Source organism: Arachis hypogaea, chromosome 20, assembly GCF_003086295.3.
Source record: "Arachis hypogaea cultivar Tifrunner chromosome 20, arahy.Tifrunner.gnm2.J5K5, whole genome shotgun sequence".
Taxonomy (NCBI): domain Eukaryota; kingdom Viridiplantae; phylum Streptophyta; class Magnoliopsida; order Fabales; family Fabaceae; genus Arachis; species Arachis hypogaea.
This window is the reverse complement of record NC_092055.1, coordinates 32,840,341-32,862,880: the sequence shown is the minus strand read 5'-3', so window position 1 is coordinate 32,862,880 and position 22,540 is coordinate 32,840,341. Positions and strand designations below refer to the sequence as shown.

General features: G+C 37.6%; 1 non-coding gene across 1 annotated transcript; it reads left to right on the top strand.

The window, feature by feature from the left end:
• The first annotated feature begins 6,338 nt into the window (after positions 1 to 6,338).
• LOC112788502 (small nucleolar RNA R71) lies at positions 6,339 to 6,446 on the top strand. Its single transcript, XR_003195863.1, has one exon. It is a non-coding gene; the product is annotated as a small nucleolar RNA R71 (small nucleolar RNA).
• The last annotated feature ends 16,094 nt before the right edge of the window (positions 6,447 to 22,540 follow it).

Below are 22,540 nucleotides of genomic sequence, written 5' to 3'. Positions count from 1 at the left end.
TCTGCAGGCGTTTCATCGGTGCCGTTTTCGACGCCAAGGGTGCGGATGCAATTCTCTCTTTTGAAAAGTTCTGCTGCAATCTCCCCAGACCTCTTCTTCAGGTTCCGGTTTCTATTGGGATTAGTTTTCTCAATTCGATTTTGATCCATCTGCTAATTAATTGGGTTGATTAATACCAGATCATATATCTCGCCATAATCAGTTCAACATATTATTTCATTGTAAAATCGTGTTTAACAGATCATATATGATTAATGTGAATGAAGAACACTAGGTGAGTTGAATTGAATTGAATCATGGATAAGAGCATGTTAGCTGGTTTGGAATCACTTCCAGAAGCTTATCAGCAAAGAATGGCGTCCATGATGGAACAAGTTCAAATCCGTGACAGGTACCTGCTCTTCACTCTATCTGTTAACTAATTTCATGTGTTTTGAGTTGAGCTTCATGTTCCTAAATATTCCTATCATTGATTTGCTGGCATAATTATATAGAAATCTCTAGCCACCAACCATTCTCTTGTCATATTGTTAGCTATGTTGAGAAGCTTCGACCAAAAAAGTCTTTTATATTGAATTTGGGGCTAGCATAAACTGCTGTCACATGTATCATTTCCTTTCTCCTTGAAGCTGAACTTTCATGTGAATCTATTGGTTATGAGTCTCTAAAAATGATATGTTAAGGTCAGCTCCATTCCAGTACATCCATATTCCACCCACTAATCTTTGGACTTCTTTTAAGATGAAGTTAAAAAACCCAAGCTGATGAATAACTCTTCTAGCATTGTCACTGTTACACTTAGTTTCCAGCAGAATAGTAATATCAGGTTTAATTTATACTGTTTTATAATTTCTTTAAGAGTGCGCCTAAAGGATATGCTGGCAGCACCCTTAACGTTCTAAATAAGACTAATAATAAAGAACTGATAAAAAAGATTGGAATCAGATTTAACTTAGATGCATCTTAGTGTCTTTAAGGGCACTGATTTCAGTTGTGGTGAAGTCTATTCCCTCCAACAAGCTTAGATTTGGATCTCTTGCCTCTTTATCCATTTCCATGAATTCTTTTCTCCATCATCCATCGCCATTGGGTTAGGTGGTCTTCCTTCATTTGGAGGAGCTTGAAGTGTTAATTCAATCCCTTCCTCCATCATAATTAGTGATGCAACTTCATTTTCTACCCAATTTTTTTCATGATGTACTATGATGGTATTTTTTTGTTTCAACATTTGAGATTTGCTTTTTCTTCTTCTTGTTTTTCTTGGTAATTTTTTGTGTTGGTTGTTCTTTTCAGCTTCATTAGTGTTAACAATTAGTGCTGAGTCTGTTTATTTTTTTTTTTTTTGGCTTTTCCTGGTACTTTTCTATCCTGCTTGATTTTCCTTCCCTGTGGCTGTATGGTTTTCTTCCCCTCTCTTTCTTACTTTCTTCTTCTATTCCTCTTGCAGTTCCTCATGAATTCCTTCTTGTTTAATTGGTATTTCTTCATTTTGTAAGACATTAAACTTGGACTGGTTATTTTTAGCCTGCTGTTTCTCATTATGTTTGCTTGTTTCTCCTTCATTTTTTGTGTTGTCTTCTTTGCTTCTGTGATGGTTCTGTGAAAAATCATAATTCAAGATGAATAATATGAACTTAGCTATTCTTCAATTGGGACAAGGTTTGAAGGCTTATGCTTATATCTTGAGTGCTATCCATTTCTAGAAACACACCCTGCAGATTCTCATAGATTTCTGATTTGCTGGCTTGCTGCTTTATGCTTTCTTTGGCACTTTTAACCATCTTTCTTCTTATCAACTACAATTAAAAATTATAATATCAAATCTCAGATTCATTCATAAGACTTGTTGCTACCGATTCCAAATTTCAATGCTCATTTATCTACCTATTTCTTGAGAACAACCAGGCTCTTGGTGTGCAAGAGTGAAGAAAATTCCTCTGTGAACTAATAAAGCCACTAAATCAAACTTTGGGGCCTTTTTACTTTGTGATGACATTCTTCTTTCACTTCTACTTGCCTGCTACCATACTGTGGCATTTTTGTGATGTTAATGGTTATTTTTCTCTGATTTTCAGCCATTCTGGCAGCCACATAATAGAGCAGTTGCCAGAAGAATCCAGAACATGGGATGGAGAGCTGATGGTGGTCTGTGGCTTCTTGTTCGTGGTGGTGGCCTTTATCTCAGGAAGGGAACAGGGGTGAGTAATTCTGAGAGTCTAATACTATGGTATCGATATTAAGAGTAACAGTATTCTATTTTTTCACTTCTTTCCATGTCACTCTGTCCTCTTTGCAAATCTGGTTGTATAGGCTTTTAGAACAAGAAAACATATATAAGATATTTCATTGTTTCAGTTGACCGAAGAATTTGAGGAGGTTCCAGTTCAAAGCCGAGGTTTTGACAGCTCAAAGCACAATAAAGAACTGAAGGTGGTTCTCCCATCTATGCTAAGTCGTTGTTAAATTTTGATGCAAACTCTCTTTTCCAACTTTTTCCCAGCTCGAGTTAATCTTACACTATCATTTTGATATTGTGACGAGATTATTCACATAATTTACATCGATGATATATAATAATAGCAACAATAATTGAATGTAATAATTTGTGTTCACGTTGTTGTGTGAGGGATCAATTTTTTTACTATACATGATCCTATTTTGAAAATTTGCTTTACTATCTTTTTTGAAAAGCGCAAATTTCTAAATGTTATCCTAATATGCCAAAAGTTTCTTCTGTTATTTCTAAATATTGGATGCATGTCTCATTGGCAATGTGATATTGGTTTCATTATTGTTCTCTCCTGCCTTTAGTCACCCCTTTTGCATACAGGACCAGGCTTCTGATGTTGGTGTGCTTCTTGCCGATACTGATGGGATCTTCCACTCAATCAAGGTCTGTTTTTATAACCATTGGTAGAATATGCTTATAGTAAGGATTTGCATCATTATGGTAGTCTCTTTGGACATTTTGATCTGAGAATTAATATATTTGTTTTACCATGAGTTGCATCAATTGTTGCTGCTGCAATGCCACATGTATAGTTCAGTTGAATAAAGTGTTGTGCATGCTCTGTTCTGTTGTAAATTAGATAGGAAGAAGAATAACTTAATATTATTGATATTGATTGTTATGTTTATAATTCTAGAGGTTATATTTCTCTAGGAACAGATGAACTTAAATTTATCAATTGTCAATCATGTGCATTATTGTTATGAAAATATTGTGCTGATTTCGATTATCTTTAAATGGGAACAACTACAATTGAGCTAAGCCCAATTCTATCTAATCTGATTTTTAACTTTTCATGAGACATAGTGCACACTATTTTCGAATGCTTATCAGTTATCATTATTTTTTGTTGTTGGTAAGATATGTTGATTGCAACATTCAATTCCTTTGTTCATATGCTTTTGCTGCAGAGTCGATCCGAGCAAGAAAGAGGACCAAATGCGAGCACAAATAAAACTTCTTCCGAGGGAAGCAAGTACACTGTCACAGTAAGTAACTCGTGTTGGCCATTGTCTCTGAGGGAAGCAAGTCACACTACCCGTTTTTTTCAATGAAAAAGAACTAACACTAGTAATTTATTTATTTTACTTTCTCATGATCTATCATATGTGGATTGAGCACTAATAATAAAAAGTTAGGAATGACTTTAACATTTTGAATTTGGCTTATTTCTAAGCCAATTAAGGGTAGAAGATAAGCATATATTCTAGGTGTGTTTAGTGGAAAGCTCGTATCTATATTTGTCTTTGGGGAAATTAAAGGCGAAACACCCCATGAAAGTCTCAATGTTGAAAACTAATCAAGTATATCTGAATAATTAATTTATATTTTATATCTGAATTTTTGCCTTGTTAAATAATTATTTTAATTTTTTTTTATATAATTGCAAATGTCATTATAAATATTTTTTTATTTATTTTTCTATATAATTATGCAGGATAATATTGAGGATGATAATGAAGATTAATCTGTTTATGATTGTGGTTTATTGGCTAAGATGGAGTAGTATTCGGAATGAATATATGTATGGTTGACTAATAATTTTTATTAGATGATATTTATGTAAGATATAATATTTTAATTTAGTTTTCTGTAGAGTATTAGTAGTAAATTCTAAGTGATCTCATGCTTATTTTGATAAAGTTATACTTAATTTAGTGTGAGATGTATGAATATTCAAAATTAACTTCTATTCTAGTATTTTTGGATCATTGTAAATATATATTGTTTACAGATAATTTGTTATTTAGAGAAATTATTTAGTATAATTATGTATTTATTTTTATTTTGTAATATTCAACTCATTTAAATAAAATGCAGAATTATTATACATGTAATCATATTAACTATTATGTTGTATTAATAATTATTAGATATATATATATATATATATATATATATATATATATATATATATATATATATAGAAAAAAGAACAAGACCTAAGGCTACACTTATATACAGTAACTATAGTATACCAAAAAAAAAAGACCTAAGGCTACACTTATATACAGTAGCTATAGTATACCAAAAAAAAAAAAGTGGGACCTAAGGCTACGCTTATAAAAAGTAGCTATGGTATACAATGTGGCTACGCTTTACAAGTGATGCAGTAGCGTTGAAAAGCGTAGCCTATTCTGGAAAAATGAAAGCTGAAAAGCGTAGCCTTTGGTCCTGGACAGCATCACTTAAAAAGCGTAGCCTATTCCTAAACGCCAAAAGCGTAGCCCTTGGTGCAGAAAAGCGTAGCCTTTGAGAATAGGCAACGGCCGAATAGGAATCACTCCAAAAAGCGTAGCCGTAGCCTAAGGCATCATTTTTTTTCACTTTTGGCTACACTTTTCAAATGTACCTGAATGGGTGTTTTTCTTGTAGTGTCTCCTCTGTCCACATCAAACACATCTCTTTCTGTGGCTAGGAAGGGTCTTCCAAGGATGATGGATTTATCTTCATCCTTCCCAGTGTCTAGGATTATGAAATCAGGAGGGATGTAAAGGCCTTCAACCTTTACTAACACATCCTCTACTTGTCCATAAGCCTGTTTTCTTGAGTTGTCTGCCATCTCTAAAGAGATTCTGGCAGCTTACACCTCAAAGATCCCAAGTTTCTCTATTACAGAGAGTGGCATTAAGTTTACTCCTGACCCCAGGTCACACAAAGCCTTCTCAAAGGTCATGGTGCCTATGTTACAGGGAATTAGGAATTTACCAAGATCTTGTTTCTTTTGAGGTAGAGTTTGATGAACCAAGGCATTTAGTTCCTTGATGAGCAAGGGAGGTTCATCCTCCCAAGTCTCATTACCAAATAATTTAGCATTCAGCTTCATGATTGCTCCTAAATATTGAGCAACTTTCTCTTCAGCAATGTCTTCATTCTCTTCAGAAGAAGAATACTCATCAGAGTTCCTGAAGGGCAGAAGAAGGTTTAATGGAATCTCTATGGTCTCTAGATGAGCCTCAGATTCCTTTGGTTCCTCAAAGGGATACTCCTTATTGGTCACTGAACGTCCCAGGAGGTCTTTGTCACTGGGATTCACGTCCTCCTCCTCCTCTCTGGGTTCGGCCACACCAAGTAAGGTAATGGCCTTGCACTCTCTTTTTGGATTCTCTTCTGTATTGCTTGGGAGAGTACTAGGAGGAGTTTCAGTGACTCTTTTACTCAGCTGGCCCACTTGTGCCTCTAAATTTCTAATGGAGGACCTAGTTTTATTCATGAAACTTAGAGTGGCCTTAGATAGATCAGAGACTATATTTGCTAAGCTAGATGGATTCTGCTCAGAATTCTCTGTCTGTTGCTGAGTGGGTGATGGAAAAGGTTTGCTATTGCTAAACCTGTTTCTATTACCATTATTAAAGCCTTGTTGAGGCTTTTGTTGATCCTTCCATGAGAAATTTGGATGATTTCTCCATGAGGGATTATAGGTGTTTCCATAGGGTTCACCCATGTAATTCACCTCTGCTATTGCAGGGTTCTCAGGATCATAAGCTTCTTCTTCAGAAGAGGCCTCTTTAGTACTGTTGAATGATTCCTTCAATCCATTCAGACTCTAAGAGATCATATTGACTTGCTGAGTCAATATTTTATTCTGAGCCAATATGGCATTCAGAGTATCAATTTCAAGAACTCCCTTCCTTTGAGGCGTCCCATTATTCACAGGATTCCTTTCAGAAGTGTACATGAACTGGTTATTTGTAACCATGTCAATGAGTTCTTGAGCTTCTGCAGGCGTTTTCTTTAGGTGAATGGATCCACCTGCAGAATGGTCCAATGACATCTTAGATAATTCAGACAGACCATCATAGAATATATCCAAGATGGTCCATTCTGAAAGCATGTCAGAGGGACACTTTTTGGTCAGTTCCTTGTATCTCTCCCAAGCTTCATAGAGGGATTCACCTTCCTTCTGTTTGAAGGTTTGAACATCCACTCTAAGCTTGCTAAGCTTTTGAGGAGGAAAGAACTTGGCTAAGAAAGTCGTGACCAGCTTATCCCAAGAGTTCAGGCTATATTTAGGTTGAGAGTCCAACCATACTCTAACTCTGTCTCTTACAGCAAATGGGAAAAGCATAAGCCTGTAGACCTCAGGATCAACCCCATTGGTCTTAACAGTATCACAGATTTGCAAGAATTCAGTTAAGAACTGAAAAGGATCTTCAGATGGAAGTCCATGAAACTTGCAGTTCTGTTGCATCAAAGAAACTAATTGAGGCTTTAGCTCAAAATTGTTTGCTCCAATGGCAGGGATTGAGATGCTTCTTCCATGTAAATTGGAATTTGGTGCAGTAAAGTCACCAAGCATCTTCCTTGCATTGTTATTATTTTCGGCCATGTCTCCTTCTTTTTTTCAAAAATTTCTGTCAGATTTTCTCCAGAGAGTTATGCTTTAGCTTCCCTTAGCTTCCTCTTCAGAGTCCTTTCAGGTTCAGGATCAGCCTCAACAAGAATGTTCTTATCCTTGTTCCTGCTCATATGAAAAAGAAAAAAACAGAAAAGAAAATATGGAATCCTCTATGTCACAGTATAGAGATTCCTTTATGTGAGTAGAGGAAGAGAAGAAATTCGAACACAGAAAGAGGAAGAGGGTTCGAATTTTTAAATAAAGAGAAGTGTTAGTAAATAAATAAATAATTAGAAGGAGATGAGGGGGAGAGAATTCGAAAATAAACTAAAATAAAATAAAAATATTTTTGTTTTTAATTTAAAATTAAAGTTAAAATTCGAACATAAAAAAAAGAAAAATCAAATTAAATCAAATTAAAATTTAAAACAAATAGTTAATTAAAAAGAAATTTTCAAAAAGAGGAAGGCGAATTTCGAAAATTAGAGAGAGAAAATTAGTTAGGTAGTTTTGAAAAAAAATAAGAATCAAACAAAAAGATAGGATTAGTTTGAAAAAGATTTGAAAATCAATTTTAAAAAGATAAGAGGTTAGAAAAGATTTTGAAATTGATTTTGAAAAGGATGTGATTGACATCGAAAAAGATATGATTGAAAATCATTTTGAAAAAGATTTGAATTGGAAATTAAAAAGATTTGATTTTGAAAAAGATTTTGAAATTAGCAATCAAAAAGATATGATTGAAAATTAAAAAGATATGATTTTGAAAATTAAAGTTGATTACTTGACTAACAAGAAACAAAAAGATATGATTTTAAAATTTAAAGATTGAACCTTTCTTAATAAGCAAGTAACAACTTGAAATTTTTGAATCTAAAAATCAAATGTTAGTGAGATTTTCGAAAATATGAAGTAAGAATAGGAAAAAGATTTTGAAAATCAATTTTAAAAAAAATTTCGAAAATATATAAAAATAAATGAAAAAGATTTGATTTTTGAAAAAGATTTGAAAAGATAGAATTTTGAAATTGAAATTTATGAGTAAAACAAGGAAAGATATATTTTTTATTTTTGAATTTTTAATGATGAAAGAGAGAAACACAAAATTGACACAAAACATAGAAATTATGAATCAAAACAACTAATGCATGCAAGAACACTTTGAATGTCAAGATGAACACCAAGAACACTTTGAATGTCAAGATGAACACCAAGAACACTTTGAATGTCAAGATGAACACCAAGAACTTATTTTTGAAAATTTTTAAGAAAAGAAAAACATGCAAGACACCAAACTTAGAAATTTTCAAACTTTAGACACTAACAAATTGAAAATGCATATGAAAAATAAGAAAAGGCACAAAACATGAAAATGCAAAGATCAAACAAAGCAAATCATCAAGAACAACTTGAAGATTATGAAGAACACCATGCATGAATTTTTTGAAAATTTTAATGAAATTAAAAAGATGCAATTGACACCAAACTTAAAAATTGACACAAGACTCAAACAAGAAACATAAAATTTTTTGTTTTTATGATTTTATAAGATCTTTTTTTGGTTTTTTTTTTCAAAAATTATTTTGGAAAAAACAAAAAAGAAGAAATTTTTTTTGTATTATTTTCGAAAATAAGAAATAAAAAGCTTAAAAATAAAATAAAATTACCTAATCTGAGCAACAAGATGAACCGTCAGTTGTCCAAACTCGAACAATCCCGTGCAACGGCACCAAAAACTTGGTGCACGAGATTGTGATCATCAACAATGGCGCCAAAGACTTGGTGCTCTCAAACGTGAATCACACTTTGTCACAACTTCGCACAACTAACCAGCAAGTGCACTGGATCGTCCAAGTAATAAACCTTACGTGAGTAAGGGTCGATCCCACGGAGATTGTCGGCTTGAAGCAAGCTATGGTCACCTTGTAAATCTTAGTCAGGCGGATTCAAATGGTTATAGAGAATTGATAATTAAAACATAATTAAAATATAAAATAGGATAGAGATACTTATGTAATTCATTGATGAGAATTTCAGATAAGCGTATAGAGATGCTTTCGTTCCTCCTGATCCTCTGCTTTCCTGCTATCTTCATCCAATCATTCCTACTCCTTTCCATGGCAAGCTGTATGTTGGGCATCACCGTTGTCAATGGCTACTTCCCGTCCTCTCAGTGAAAATGGTCCAAGATGCTCTGTCACAGCACGACTATTCATCTGTCGGTTCTCGATCATACTGGAATAGGATCCATTGATCCTTTTGCGTCTGTCACTACGCCCAGCACTCGCGAGTTTGAAGCTCGTCACAACCATCCATTCCCAGATCCTACTCGGAATACCACAGACAAGGTTTAGACTTTCCGGATCTCAAGAATGGCCATCCATGGGTTCTAACTTATACCACGAAGATTCTAATATCTCAGACTCGGTCCCCTGTATTAGATATCCAAGAGATACCCATTCAATCTAAGGTAGAATGGAAGTGGTTGTCAGGCACGCGTTCATAAGTTGGGAATGATGATGATTGTCACTGTAACACCCTAATATTCAAATCCTTATGCTTGAGTCATAAGTCAATGATATTACGGTGGTACGACTCTCAGGTGGATTTTTAATAAATAAATATAGGTAATTTCGAAAGGAGTATTAATCGAGAAGCCTGAAAAGAGTAGAAATAAAATCGCGAAGATGTATCTCTCACGTTTCGACAACAAAAGATAAACCGTGAAGCCGAAAACGATATACGGACAAGGCGTAGAGGAGATAAAGAGATAGATAACAGATAGATATATATAACATAAGTAAATAGCTACTAGTCGCGACCCGCGAAGTTTAGGTCGGCTAGAGTACATTATGAAATTAGTTGACAACAGTATATCCTAATCTCTCCCGAAGGAAACATGAGAGCCTCTATAGGCAAATTCAAAGAGTTCAATACATAATATAAACTTTCCAAAACAAAGGTGGAGAGATTCTAATCAAAACACAAAGTAGAGGAAATAAAGATCTTCGCCGTCTCTCAGACGACCCACAACTCACTTCTGAGCACCTGGACCTGTATCTGAAAAACAAGAGATATATACGGAATGAGAACCCCGGGCCCATGGGTTCCCAGTACGGTAAAAGTGCCAAATAAATTCAATGTACTGCAACAAAAACTCACTAAGCATCCTAAACTTCTTCACCAATTATTCATCCTAGGTTCTCGCTAATCCATGAATAGGCAACTGTCATAAGGGAGTGCTAAATTCAATTCATGTTTCACATGTTTCCCAACTCGTTGACTCTTCCACGAATCAGACTCAGAATCATAAGCAAAATCATCACCAGCTGTTCTGCCTCAGCAGTTCTATATCAATACATCATCATGCAATCGCATCATCAATTCATCCCATCAAGAACAACCCTCACACCCACCGACACCAGCATGAGGGGCCTCTCAATTGTACAAACACAAGCAATACAGGCAAGTAATACACAAACATGATACAAGTAGAACAAGTAGCATATAGTCAGGTAACATGGCATATATGATGTAGAAATCCAAGACAAATGGCAAACCCAAACAATTCAAACATATGCAAATGATGAATGCCTGCCCTATGGCTGATGATATCATCTGTCGGTTATATAGCCAACCCGACATGTCCTGGTAGCTAACCATTGGACAGAAACACCCCTTGCGGAGCAAGTAGGTTTGAGCTACAACCCCCTTGCTACTGCCCGCTCAACCCAGAGCCAGTGAAATAATCACTACTGCGGCTACTACCCAGGCGGGTGTCTAAAAGCTCAACCTGGAGCGAGTGGATTCACCACTACTGCCGCTACTACCCAGGCGTCGCAATCTCTGACCTGGAGCAAGTGGGACGAACCACAACCCTTGCTACTACCCAGGTATCTCAAGCATTGGCCCGGAGCAAGTGGGACGAACCACAACCCTTGCTACTGCCCAGGCATCTCAAACATATATTCATTCAATCTCAATTCATATTATCAACATTCATTGTTACCAAATCTCAAACATTAACTTGGAGCAAGTGGGACGAACCACAACCCTTGCTACTACCCAAGTATCACAAATAAACATTTATTCATAATCACCCTTCATTATTATCAATCCTCAGACAATGACCCGGAGCAAGCGGGACGAACCATGACCCTTGCTACTACCCAGGTATCACAAATACACATTTATTCAAAACCCCACGATTAAACTCGTTTATCATAATCCTCCTTTTCCGTCTCATACCCGGAGCAAGTGGACAACGCCACTGCCTACTACCTGGGGTCGCACATCACATTTCAATATTTTTTTCATTATTATCCATTTAACATATTCATTCATTAATCATATATGCATTTATACTCAGCCATAAACAATAATGGCTTTGCCGTAACCCGACAATAACTCAGCCATCCGGCTCATGGTCCAATCAAGAACGGGCCATTTATCAATAAATATAGCCCTCCGGCTCATGGCATACACGGTACTTCCACCGTCATCCTCCATATCTCATATAATCATCTTTGATCATCATTGATCATAACATTTCCCCTTGCTTCACTCGCAAGTTACCACATTCTCTAGCTCATTGCTAGGCATATCAGAATGATTTAATACATAAGAGGTGAGATCGGAGGCTTAGAAGTATGAGATTTGGCTTTTAAAACTCAAAAATCAACTTTGGCATGAAAACAGGACCACGCATACGTGCACTCCACGCGCACGCGTGGATGGCCACAAAACTCATCGACGCGCAAGCGTCATACGCGCGAACGCGCGGGTTGAAAAATAGCCAAACGACGCGCAAGCGTCAGCCACGCGTACGCGTGGGTGCTCTTGCGCCCCAGGCACAAAACTGGCACAACTCTGGCACAACTCTCGGGAAAATAGCTGGGCATTTGGTGCAGCGCATCGACGCGCCCGCGCACACCACGCACACGCGTGGATAGTGCCTTCTTGAAGAACGACGCGTACGCGCCAAGTGCGCCTACGCGTGGAGGGTCATTCTGCTAAAAATTTTCTAAGTTAAAAACTGCAGAATTTACAGATTCAACCCCCAATCTTCCGACGGACATAACTTTCTCATTTTAAATCATTTTTCACCCGTTCTTCAAACGGCATGGACATCTCGGATCCAATTTCATTTCTAAACAGATTTGGCACAAAACAGAGATCCGTAGTCCAAGTTATGTCCCGTCAAAGTATGCCCAAAAACCATGTTTTCATATAAAAACCACTAGGTGCCATTTTCAAAACAAGCCATTTTCAACTCTTTTCAAAATCAACCAAAACATGCCAATTTCAACCCTTTTTGAAATCAATCAAAATGTACCAAAATCCACATCAAGCCATCCTCAACTCACACATTGACACTTTACCAAAAATTCCCAAAATCACATCTAACCATTTTAACACTTCTCAATCAAATGGCTAAAGGACAAATACAATATCATGTCATACATCCTTCCTCATCCCAATTTCCAATAATACCATTTCCAATCAACCATCATTATACGTAATCAATATCATACTCACTATCACGTGATTTCACCCACAAATCAACCTTAATCATTCCCCAAGCATATATCACAACATACATATCTCTAATGCATCATCATACCATCAAGGCATCAATAATCATAATCACATATATGATCACATAATATATCTCAACCGAACTAAACATACCTCGTCTACATAATTTCACCCAAAATTACCAAATTCCACACTTCAACTTCTCAAACCTTATTATTCAATAACCAACCTAATCATTCATATATTCATTATCTGAAATTCATCCAATCACTTGTGCCATCATACAATGCACACATCGACTTACCTTTCTTACCTCTTTCCGGCCTCCGGCCCAAAATTCACGGCCTCCGGCCCATTTTTCACAATTTAAATGCATAAACCACAAATCAATACTCATTACCCAGTACATCAAATTCTCAATACACCAAGCATACAAGGTCACACAATTCTCAACCCAATCATTAATTCACATTACATATCAACTATGTATATTAGCACCAACCATTTACACAATCCAAACTTAATCCTAGGGGCATCTACCCTAGGAATTCTCATCACAACACACGGTACTTAAATGAAACTTAAACCGTACCTCTTGTAGCCAAACCAATTGAGCCTCTTCTGTGGAATTCTTCACCAACCTTAGCTCCAAGCCTTACCAAAGCTCCTCAAGCAATACCAATCTCCCAATTGTGCACCAACATCACCAAATACACTAACATAACCAATGTCACATACATACATCAACCTAGGGCTCATAAAAATGACAAATCACAAGGGTTTGAGCACTTCTTACCTCAGCCCATATGAAGTAGGGGTAGAACCCACTTAGAATCCATGTTGGAGTATCCCTAAACACCCAAAATCACAAGATTTCAACACTAACTACCCAAAAACGTGTAACAGTGGGGAATTTCGAAAACTGGGCAGAGATGAATGAAATACTCACCACCAAACTTAGATAGAATTGTAGAGGATGAGAAGAGCAACGTGTGGCCGCAAACGGCTCGTCAATCGGAGCTCCGTAGCTCAAGTTATGGTGGTTTGAAGATCAAAGAGAGTTAGGTTTTCTCTCTTCTCTTCTCTCTTCTCAAATCAGCGCCCCAACCCTTCTTTTTAGGGTAAAATGAGCTGAAATGCTCACAACTAATATTTATATATGTTGGGTCTTGGGCCCACTTAGGCCCGGTTCACTTATTTTTGCCCATTGGCCCAATTTTGGGCCAAAACCTTTAAGATTAGCGCTCTAAATCGCACTTTAAATATTTCTACCTTCCCTAATTATAATTCCTCATTTCCTAATCTTATTTACCCATAATCAATTTTCTCAGTTGTAGTACCAGACAGATCTCAGCCGGTACTGCCGGTCAAAATTCTACTGCGCACTTTTACGCAGAAAACTATATTTTCCGACTCGGAAAAATTCACTGAATCCAAATATCATATTTAAATTATCAAATTCCAATTGCCAAATCTTCCAACCATATTCGCTCCTATTTAATTTATTATTTACTAAATTTCGGTTAGATCGGGTATTACAGTCACGATCATCACATTCACATTGAAGTACGAATGAATATCTTAAAAGCGGAATAAGTTTGTGTTGAATAGAAAAACAGTAGTACTTTGCATTAATCCATGAGGAACATTAGAGCTCCACACCTTAATCTATGGTGTAGAAACTCTACCGTTGAAAATACATAAGTGATGAAGGTTCAGGCATGGCCGAATGGCCAGCCCCCAAACGTGATCTAAAGATGAAACTAAAGATGTCTAATACAATAGTAAAAGGTCCTATTTATATCAGACTAGTTACTAGGGTTTACAGAAATGAGTAAATGATGCAGAAATCTACTTTCGGGGCCCACTTGGTGTGTGCTTGGGCTAAGTATTGAGCTTTACACGTGTAGAGGCTTCTCTTAGAGTTGAACGCCAGTTTGTAACCTGTTTCTGGTGTTTAACTCCACTTTGCAACCTGTTTCTGGCGTTTAACTCCAGAATGCAACATGGGACTGGTGTTGAACGCCAGTTTGCGTCGTCTAAACTCGGGCAAAGTATAGACTATTATATCTTTCTGGAAAGCCCTGGATGTCTACTTTCCAATGCAATTGAGAGCGCGCCATTTGAAGTTCTGCAGCTCCAGAAAATCTACTTTGAGTGTAGGGAGGTCAGAATCCAACAGCATCTACAGTCCTTCTTCAACCTCTGAATCTGATTTTTGCTCAAGTCCCTCAATTTCAGCCAGAAATTACCTGAAATCATAGAAAAATACAAAAACTCATAGTAAAGTCCAGAAATATGATTTTTATTTAAAAACTAATAAAAATATACAAAAAACTAATCAAATCATACTGAAAACTATGTAAAAACAATGCTAAAAAGCATATAAATTATCCGCTCATCAGTTGGCTACATCTGTGAACCATGGAGCCTCTTGGAGCATAATCAATTGCTCATCTGGGAAGCTCTCATTTACACCAGGGCTGTGTGCTTCATTATCTGTATGTGGGATCCTTGATAGGTGGTCAGCCACCTTGTTTTCTGCTCCACTTTTATCCTTGATTTCAATGTTGAACTCCTGGAGTAATAGGATCCATCTGATCAATCTAGGCTTAGAATCTTGTTTTGTTAGCAAGTATTTGAGAGCTGCATGATTAATAATCATAACTACTTTAGAACCAATAAGGTAAGACCTGAATTTATCAAAAGCAAAGGCTATAGCAAGGAGTTCTTTTTCTGTGGTGGTGTAGTTCCTTTGGGCTTCATTAAGGACCTTACTAGCATAATATATAACATGCACTAGCTTGTCTCTTCTCTGTCCTAATACAGCACCAATGGGCAAAATCTGATGCATCACACATCAATTCAGAAGGTAATTCCCAACTTGGTGGTGCTATAATAGGTGCAGAGGAGAGCTTGCTTTTAAGCTCCTCAAAAGCTTGCATGCATTCTCTATCAAAGATGAAAGGTACATTAGAGATAAGCAAGTTACTCAATGGTTTAGTAATTTTTGAGAAGTCTCTAATAAACCTTCTATAGAAGCCAGCATGCCCCCAAGAAGCTCCTAACTGCTTTGACATTGTAAGGTGGGGGTAATTTTTCAATCACTTCCACCTTGGCTTTATCTACCTCTATGCCTTTCTTAGAGATTTTGTGGCCAAGGACTACCCCTTCGGTAACTATCAAATGACACTTTTCCCAGTTCAAAACTAGGTTAGTCTCTTGGCATCTCTAGAGCACCAAGGCAAGATGGTGTAAGCAATTAGGAAAGGAGTCACCAAATACTGAGAAATCATCCATGAAAACCTCAATAAATTTCTCAAGCATATCGGAAAAAATGGACAGCATACACCTTTGGAATGTGGCAGGTGCATTGCACAAACCAAAGAACATATGTCTGTATGCAAAAACACCATAAGGGCAGGTGAAAGATGTCTTTTCTTGGTCCTTAGGGTCCACTACAATCTGGTTGTAGTCTGAATATCCATCCAAGAAACAATAGTACTCATGCCCAACAAGCCTTTCCAATATTTGATCCAAGAATGCTAGAGGGAAATGATCCTTCCTTGTGGCTTCATTGAGCTTTCTGTAGTCTATACACATGCGCCATCCGGTGACTGTTCTTGTTGGTATCAGCTCATTCCTTTCATTTGGCACAACTGTGATCCCTCCCTTTCTTGGGGACCACTTGAACAGGGCTCACCCAAGGACTATTCGAAATGGGGTAAATCACCCCTGCTTGCCATAGCTTGAGCACTTCCTTTTGCACTACTTCCTTCATTGATGGGTTCAATCTTCTTTGTGGTTGGATCGAGGGCTTGGCATCCTCTTCAAGAAGGATTTTATGCATGCACATTGAAGGGCTTATCCCCTTCAAATATGAAAGTGTCCATCCAATGGCGTCCTTGTGTTATTTCAGCACCTCAATGAGCTCCTCCTCTTGTTCCTTGCTCAAGGTTGAATTGATGATTATTGGATAAGTGTTATTGACCCCAAGTAAGCATACTTTAAGCTTGGAGGCAAGTCTTTAATTCCAGCTTGGGTGCTTCTTCTTTCTCCTTTCTTGCCTTGTCTAGCATGATTGAGCTTTCCATGTTTTCTTGTGGTAATTCACCACATGATGCTTGTTGCTCTTGCTCCATTGCATCTTCAAGTTTGTCTTCTTCTAGAAGTCCTTGGACCAGTATCTCCATTGTGTCTACCATCATACACTCTCCAATGGATTCCTTTGGGTAATTCATAGCAGTAAAAATATTGAACACCATCTTTTCCTCATGAAGCCTGAGGACTAATTTTCCTTTTTGTACATCAGTTATAGCTCCAGCTGTTGCAAAAAATGGCCTTCCTAGTACGATTGATGTGTTGGCTTCTTCTTCCATGTCAAGCACTACAAAATCTGCTGAGAAAATAAAGTCACCCACCTTAACTAACAAGTCCTCCACTCTCCATGGGGGAACTTGAATGTTCTGTCTGCTAGTTGAAGTGCCATTCTTGTTGGCTTAGCCTCTTCAATTCTCATCCTCTTCATCATGGCTAAGGACATAAGGTTGATGCTAGCACCCAGATCACACAATGTTTTCTCAATGCTAATGTCTCTTATGATGCATGGGATTTGAAAGCTACAAGTATCTTTCATCTTTTGGGGAAGCTTTTTTTGTTTGACGGCACTGCATTCCTCTGTAAGCACTACAGTTTCCTTTTCTTCCCAGTTCCTTTTCTTATTCATGAGCTCCTTTTAGAAACTTGGCGTAGAGTGGCATTTGCTCTAGTGCTTCAGCAAAAAGGATGTTGATTTGAAGCCTTTTAAAGATCTCCAAGAACCTAGAAAACTGGTTGTCCTTCCCATCTTTTCTTAGCCTTTGTGTGTAGGGTGCTTTTGGTATATAGGGCTTCAAGACTTCCTTTGGTGGGATAGGAGTATATGTCTCTTCCTCCTCTTTGATTTCTGGGTTCTTGTCATCCTCTTCTTCCTGTAAGTTGTGGCTTAAAGATGCCTCCTTCACCACCTTCCCACTTCTTAATGTGATGGCCTTGTATTCTCCCCTTGGATTGGTCATGGTATCACTGGAGAATGCATTTGTAGACATGGGTATTTGCTTGGATAGTATCCAAATTGTGCTTCCAGTTTTGTGATTGCTGCTCCTTGGTTATTTATATTGGATCTAACCTCTTCTTGGTATGCTTCCAACTTCTTGTCAGTGTGTTCTTATTTCATTGCAAAATCTTCTACCATTTTTGCAATAATTGCCTCTAATCTTGCAAATTTGTCATTATCATCTATTGGCTATGAGGTTGAAAATGACATATTGCCATTGGTTGGATTTTGAAGATGGTTGCTATGTGATTGGTGGTTGGTTTGGAAGGGGGCATTATGTGAGTTGTGGTAAGATCTATGGTTGTTTGGTTGGTGGCTGGAGTTGTTGTATTGGTTAGAGTGGTATGGCTTGTGGTCTTGGGCTTGGTTTTGCTGGTTTCTCCACCCAAAATTTGGGTGGTTCTTCCAACCTAGATTGTAAGTTTTAGCTTGGGGATCATATGGTTGTCTAGATGGATTGTTCACATAGTTAGCCTGCTCCCAATCATATTCAGCTTTTGGACTAGCTCCTTCTTACACTGGTGCTTGAGTGTTGATTGCTGAGACCTGATTCTTCTCCATTTACTTGGTAAGAACTGCAAGTTGGGTTGTGATCACCTTCTTTTGACCAGCAGAGCATCCATCTGGTTGAGCTCCATCAATCCCCTTTTTGGGTTTCTATCGGATACATAGAAGTACTCATTTTTTGCCACAGTTTCTATGATATCTATGGCCTCTTCAATTGTCTTCTTGGTATTGAGGGAACCTCCTGAAGAGTGATCTAAGGCCTTCTTCGCCTTTTGAGATAATCCTTCATAGAAAATGTGCAACTGCACCCACTCATTAAACATGTCCGGAGAGCATCTCCTTGTTAGCTCCTTATATCTCTCCCAAACTTCATAGAGAGTCTCTCCATTTTGTTTCCTGAAGGTTTGTACCTCAGTCTTCAACTTGATAACTCTTTGGAGAGGGTAGAATTTTGCCAAGAACTTATTCACTGCTTCTTCCCAAGTTGTCAAACTCTCTTTTGGGAAGGATTCAAGCCACTTGGATGCTTTGTCCCTAAGAGAAAAGGGGAACAAAAGTAATCTATAAGTGTCAAGGTGAATGCCATTAGCCTTCACGGTGTCAGATTCTCAGGAAGGTGGTCAGATGTTGATTTGGATCTTCTTGAGCATTTCCTCCAAATGAGCAGCTATTCTGAACAAGGGTGATTAGCTATGGTTTGAGCTCAAAGTTGTTGGCATGTATGGTGGGTTTCAAGATGCTGCTCCCACAATTCCCAGGGTTGGGATTGATAAAAGAACCTAGTACTCTTCTTTCTTGTGGAGGAGCATGGTTGCCAACTACTTCATCTTGATGATTGTATACTTCACCTTCCATGCTTTTTTTTGGATTATGTCCTTCTTCTTCTTCACCAACTACCATTTTTTTCTTGTCACTGCCTCTCTTTCCAATCTTAGAAATGTCCTTTCAGGTTCAGAACCATAAGAGGTTACAGCCCCTCTCCTCCCTATCATACACAACACAATACAATCCCAAGCAAAAATGGACACCCTCTTGGTAGAACAGAGGGTAAGTCAAGATTGATTAATGCAAAGTATCAAACAGTTAGTGTGCCTCTGTTAGAATGACAATATACACCATAAATAAGTGAGAATTCAAGTGCTACAAAAAAAAAAAAAAGAAAAATAAGGAACTGAAATTAAAGTGATTAACAAGTAAAGAAAATGCTTGATCTAGGTACCCATTAACTTAATCATTGTCAATTCAGAATCAATCCCCGGCAACGGCGCCATCAACTTGATGATGGAAATTTACTATACGATTACAATACCCCCTTTGGCAAGTATACTAAATTATTGTCAAGTAAAAACTCACAATGAGTGAGTCGAATCCCACAGAGATTGATCGATTGAATAACTTTAGTTAGTAGAGTAACTTAGTTAAGCTAATCAAGAATAAGTGTTGAGCACAGAAATTTAAATAGCAGAATTGTAAATGACTTAAAGATAAAGAAAGCAGTAGAATGCTGCATTATAGATAGCATCAAGGTAAATTGCTGGAATGTAAATGACAGAAATATAAATGGCTGAATTGTAAAAGGGGAATGGGTTAATAGCAGAAATTAAACAAAGCTATAAAGAATGGGAAAAATAAGAATGGGGATGATTCATTGGAGTTAGGAGATATTGCATTCTCTGGATTAATTTCAGATCATCTCTTCTTCAATCATGTAACTCATTGACCTCTTGGCAATCATGATTGATTGAATCCTAATTCCTTGGTAATTCAATATCTCAAATCTTGATAATCAGCCAATTCCTTGGTCTAATTGCTCATAAAAGAAATAAGTTTGGTCCCTGATTTTACCACACATCCTCATAGATCCAAGTAGTGGGTAGATTTCATGTCACTATATCCAATCCCAAAACCCAGCTCTACTCAATGTGAGAAGGGATTTCAAGCATAATTTCATGTTTTCTCTTTCAAGGTTCCCATGAAACCCAATTTGCATTCAATCTCTTTTCCAAGATAATTGAACACTAAGCATGAATAACAAAATTCCTTCTAGCAAATCAAGAGAGATGAAGAGAAGGAAAAAATTTACTAGCATTAATCCATCAAGTACAACAGAGCTCCCTCTCCTAATGAGAGTGAGTTTAGCTACTCATAGCTTAGAGAAAAGTACAAGAGATGAAAAAAGATGAAAGTAAAGTAAAAAATGAACTAAAAGTTCCAAGCCCCCTTTCAGTATTATTTAAGGGGTATTTATACCACTTCTAGTACTAAAAAATAAGAAAATTACAATTAGTAAAAGCTCATTAATGGCATGTGAGTGGCGTGTGAGTGGCGTGCCACGCCAAAGGTGAAGGTTGGCTTGGCGTGCCACGCCCATGTCCCAAGTGGCACGCCCCATGGTGAGAGCTGGCTTGGCGTGCCACGCCCAAATCTCAAGTGGCACGCCCCATGGTGCAGTCTTCCATCTTCCTCTCTGGCAGTTTGAACTGGCGTGCCACGCCCTCATTAAACTCTTCAATCTTCTTCTCTGGAGGGTTAGCTTGGCGTGCCACACCCAGGTCTAGCATGCCACGCCCCTTGTTGGTGCACAAACATTCCTTTCTGGTCTAGTAAGCTGGCGTGCCACGCCCATGGTGTGAACAAGCTTCGCGTGCCACGCCTAAAACACCAACTGGCACACCCATTGATGACCGGATGTTTTATATGCTTTTTGGCATAGTTTTCATATAGTTTTTAATAGGTTTTATTTAATTTTTATTAAGTTTTTATAGGTTTTAGTGTTAAATTAAGATTTTTGGATTCTACTTGAGTTTGTGTGTTTTTGTAACATTTTAGGTATTTTCTTGTTGAATTTGAAGAGATGGAGCAAAAGTCTAATTCAAAGACAAAGAAAGCACTGTAGATGCTGTCCAGATCTAACCTCCTTGCACTCGGAAGAGATTTTTTGGAGCTACAAAAGTTCAAATGGAGCGTTATTAATGGCTATGGAAATCTCACTTCCAGAGCTTTCCAGTAATGTATAATAATCCATATGTTGTTTCGAATTAGAATGCCCAAAACTGGCGTCCAACGCCAGCTTCCTTCCCCCTTTCTGGCATCCAGCGCCCAAGGAGCAGAGCCCAATGTCCAAACGCCCAGAGAGGACCCCCTAACTGGCATTCCACACCCAAGATACCTCATAGCACGTGGATCTCATAAAATCTCAGCCCAAAGACTTACCATATGTGCCCCAGAAGTGGATTTTAGCACTAAAAAGACTGTTTTATCCTTATTAGTCATTTGTTTAGTATTTAAGGGACTTAATTCATGTTATTCGAACACTTTACATCACTTTTTACCATCATACATGTTTTACCATTGTTTTCATATCAGTATGAGTTTCTAAACCTCCTAGGTTGAGGGGAAGAGCACTGCTAAGTCCTATGAATTAATAAAAGTATTACTATTTCTTCTCCGATCCGTGTTTGATCTGTTTCTAAGATGTATATCTGATCTTCATCATGGTGAATAGGATGATCGAACAATCAGCTCTGTTCATCATACTAATATGAACGTGCCTGACAAACACCCGTGTCTACTTGGGTTCCTGTGAATACGTGACTGGAAAGCCCGAGCCAACAGCTATGTTTATACATCTCTCAGACAGTTAATCCACGACTTTGTTGGAGACTTCTCGAGACACCAGTTCAGCCAATTTTTGGGGAGATTAGGGTCTTCGTGGTATAGGCTAGAATCCAAAGAAGCAGTGTTCTCTGATCCGGAAGATTCGACCTTATCTATGGCGCTTTGAGTAGGATCGCCAAGAGAATGACTTGCTAGCGCTTCAGCCTCCGTCAGATTGGATGACCATGGCTAATGGCATTCAATCTATAGCAGAGGAGATTAATTACCACCGCCCATGGCATTGATCACATACAGCCTGCCATAGAAGAGATCAGTCACAAGCAGAGAAGATAGTACTACTAGAATTAATTCAGAAAGACTAAGCAACTCCAACACTTAACTATTCTCTTTTCATTGTTTACACGACTTCTTAGTTCTAATTACTCTTTTTCTCTATTTCCATCACTGACTCTATTTGATATAAAAAGTAATTTATACAATATTAAAACACGTTATATCCTTCTGATCTGCCTGACTAAGACATGCAGGATAACTATAACTTGCTTCAAACCACAATTCTCGTGGGATCGACTCTAACTCGCTCAAGTATTACTTGGACGACCCAGTGTACTTACTGGTACAATAATACGAAGGTGTGGGGATTCGTGCTACCAAGTTTTTGGCGCCGTTGCTGGGGATTATTGAGTTTGGACAAACTGACGGATTGTCTTGCTCCCTAGATCAGGTATTGTCTCTGATTTTTGCAAGAGTATTTTATTTTTGTTTTCTTTAATTTTCGAAAAAATTTTAAACCTTTTCAAAAAAAATTATTTTCTTTTCTTGATCAATTTTAATTGAGTTTTCATTTTATTTGGGTGTTCTATTTTTATTTTCTTCTTCTCTATTTTTTCGAAAAAAAAATCAAAAGCTTTCCAAAAATATTTTTATTTTCTTT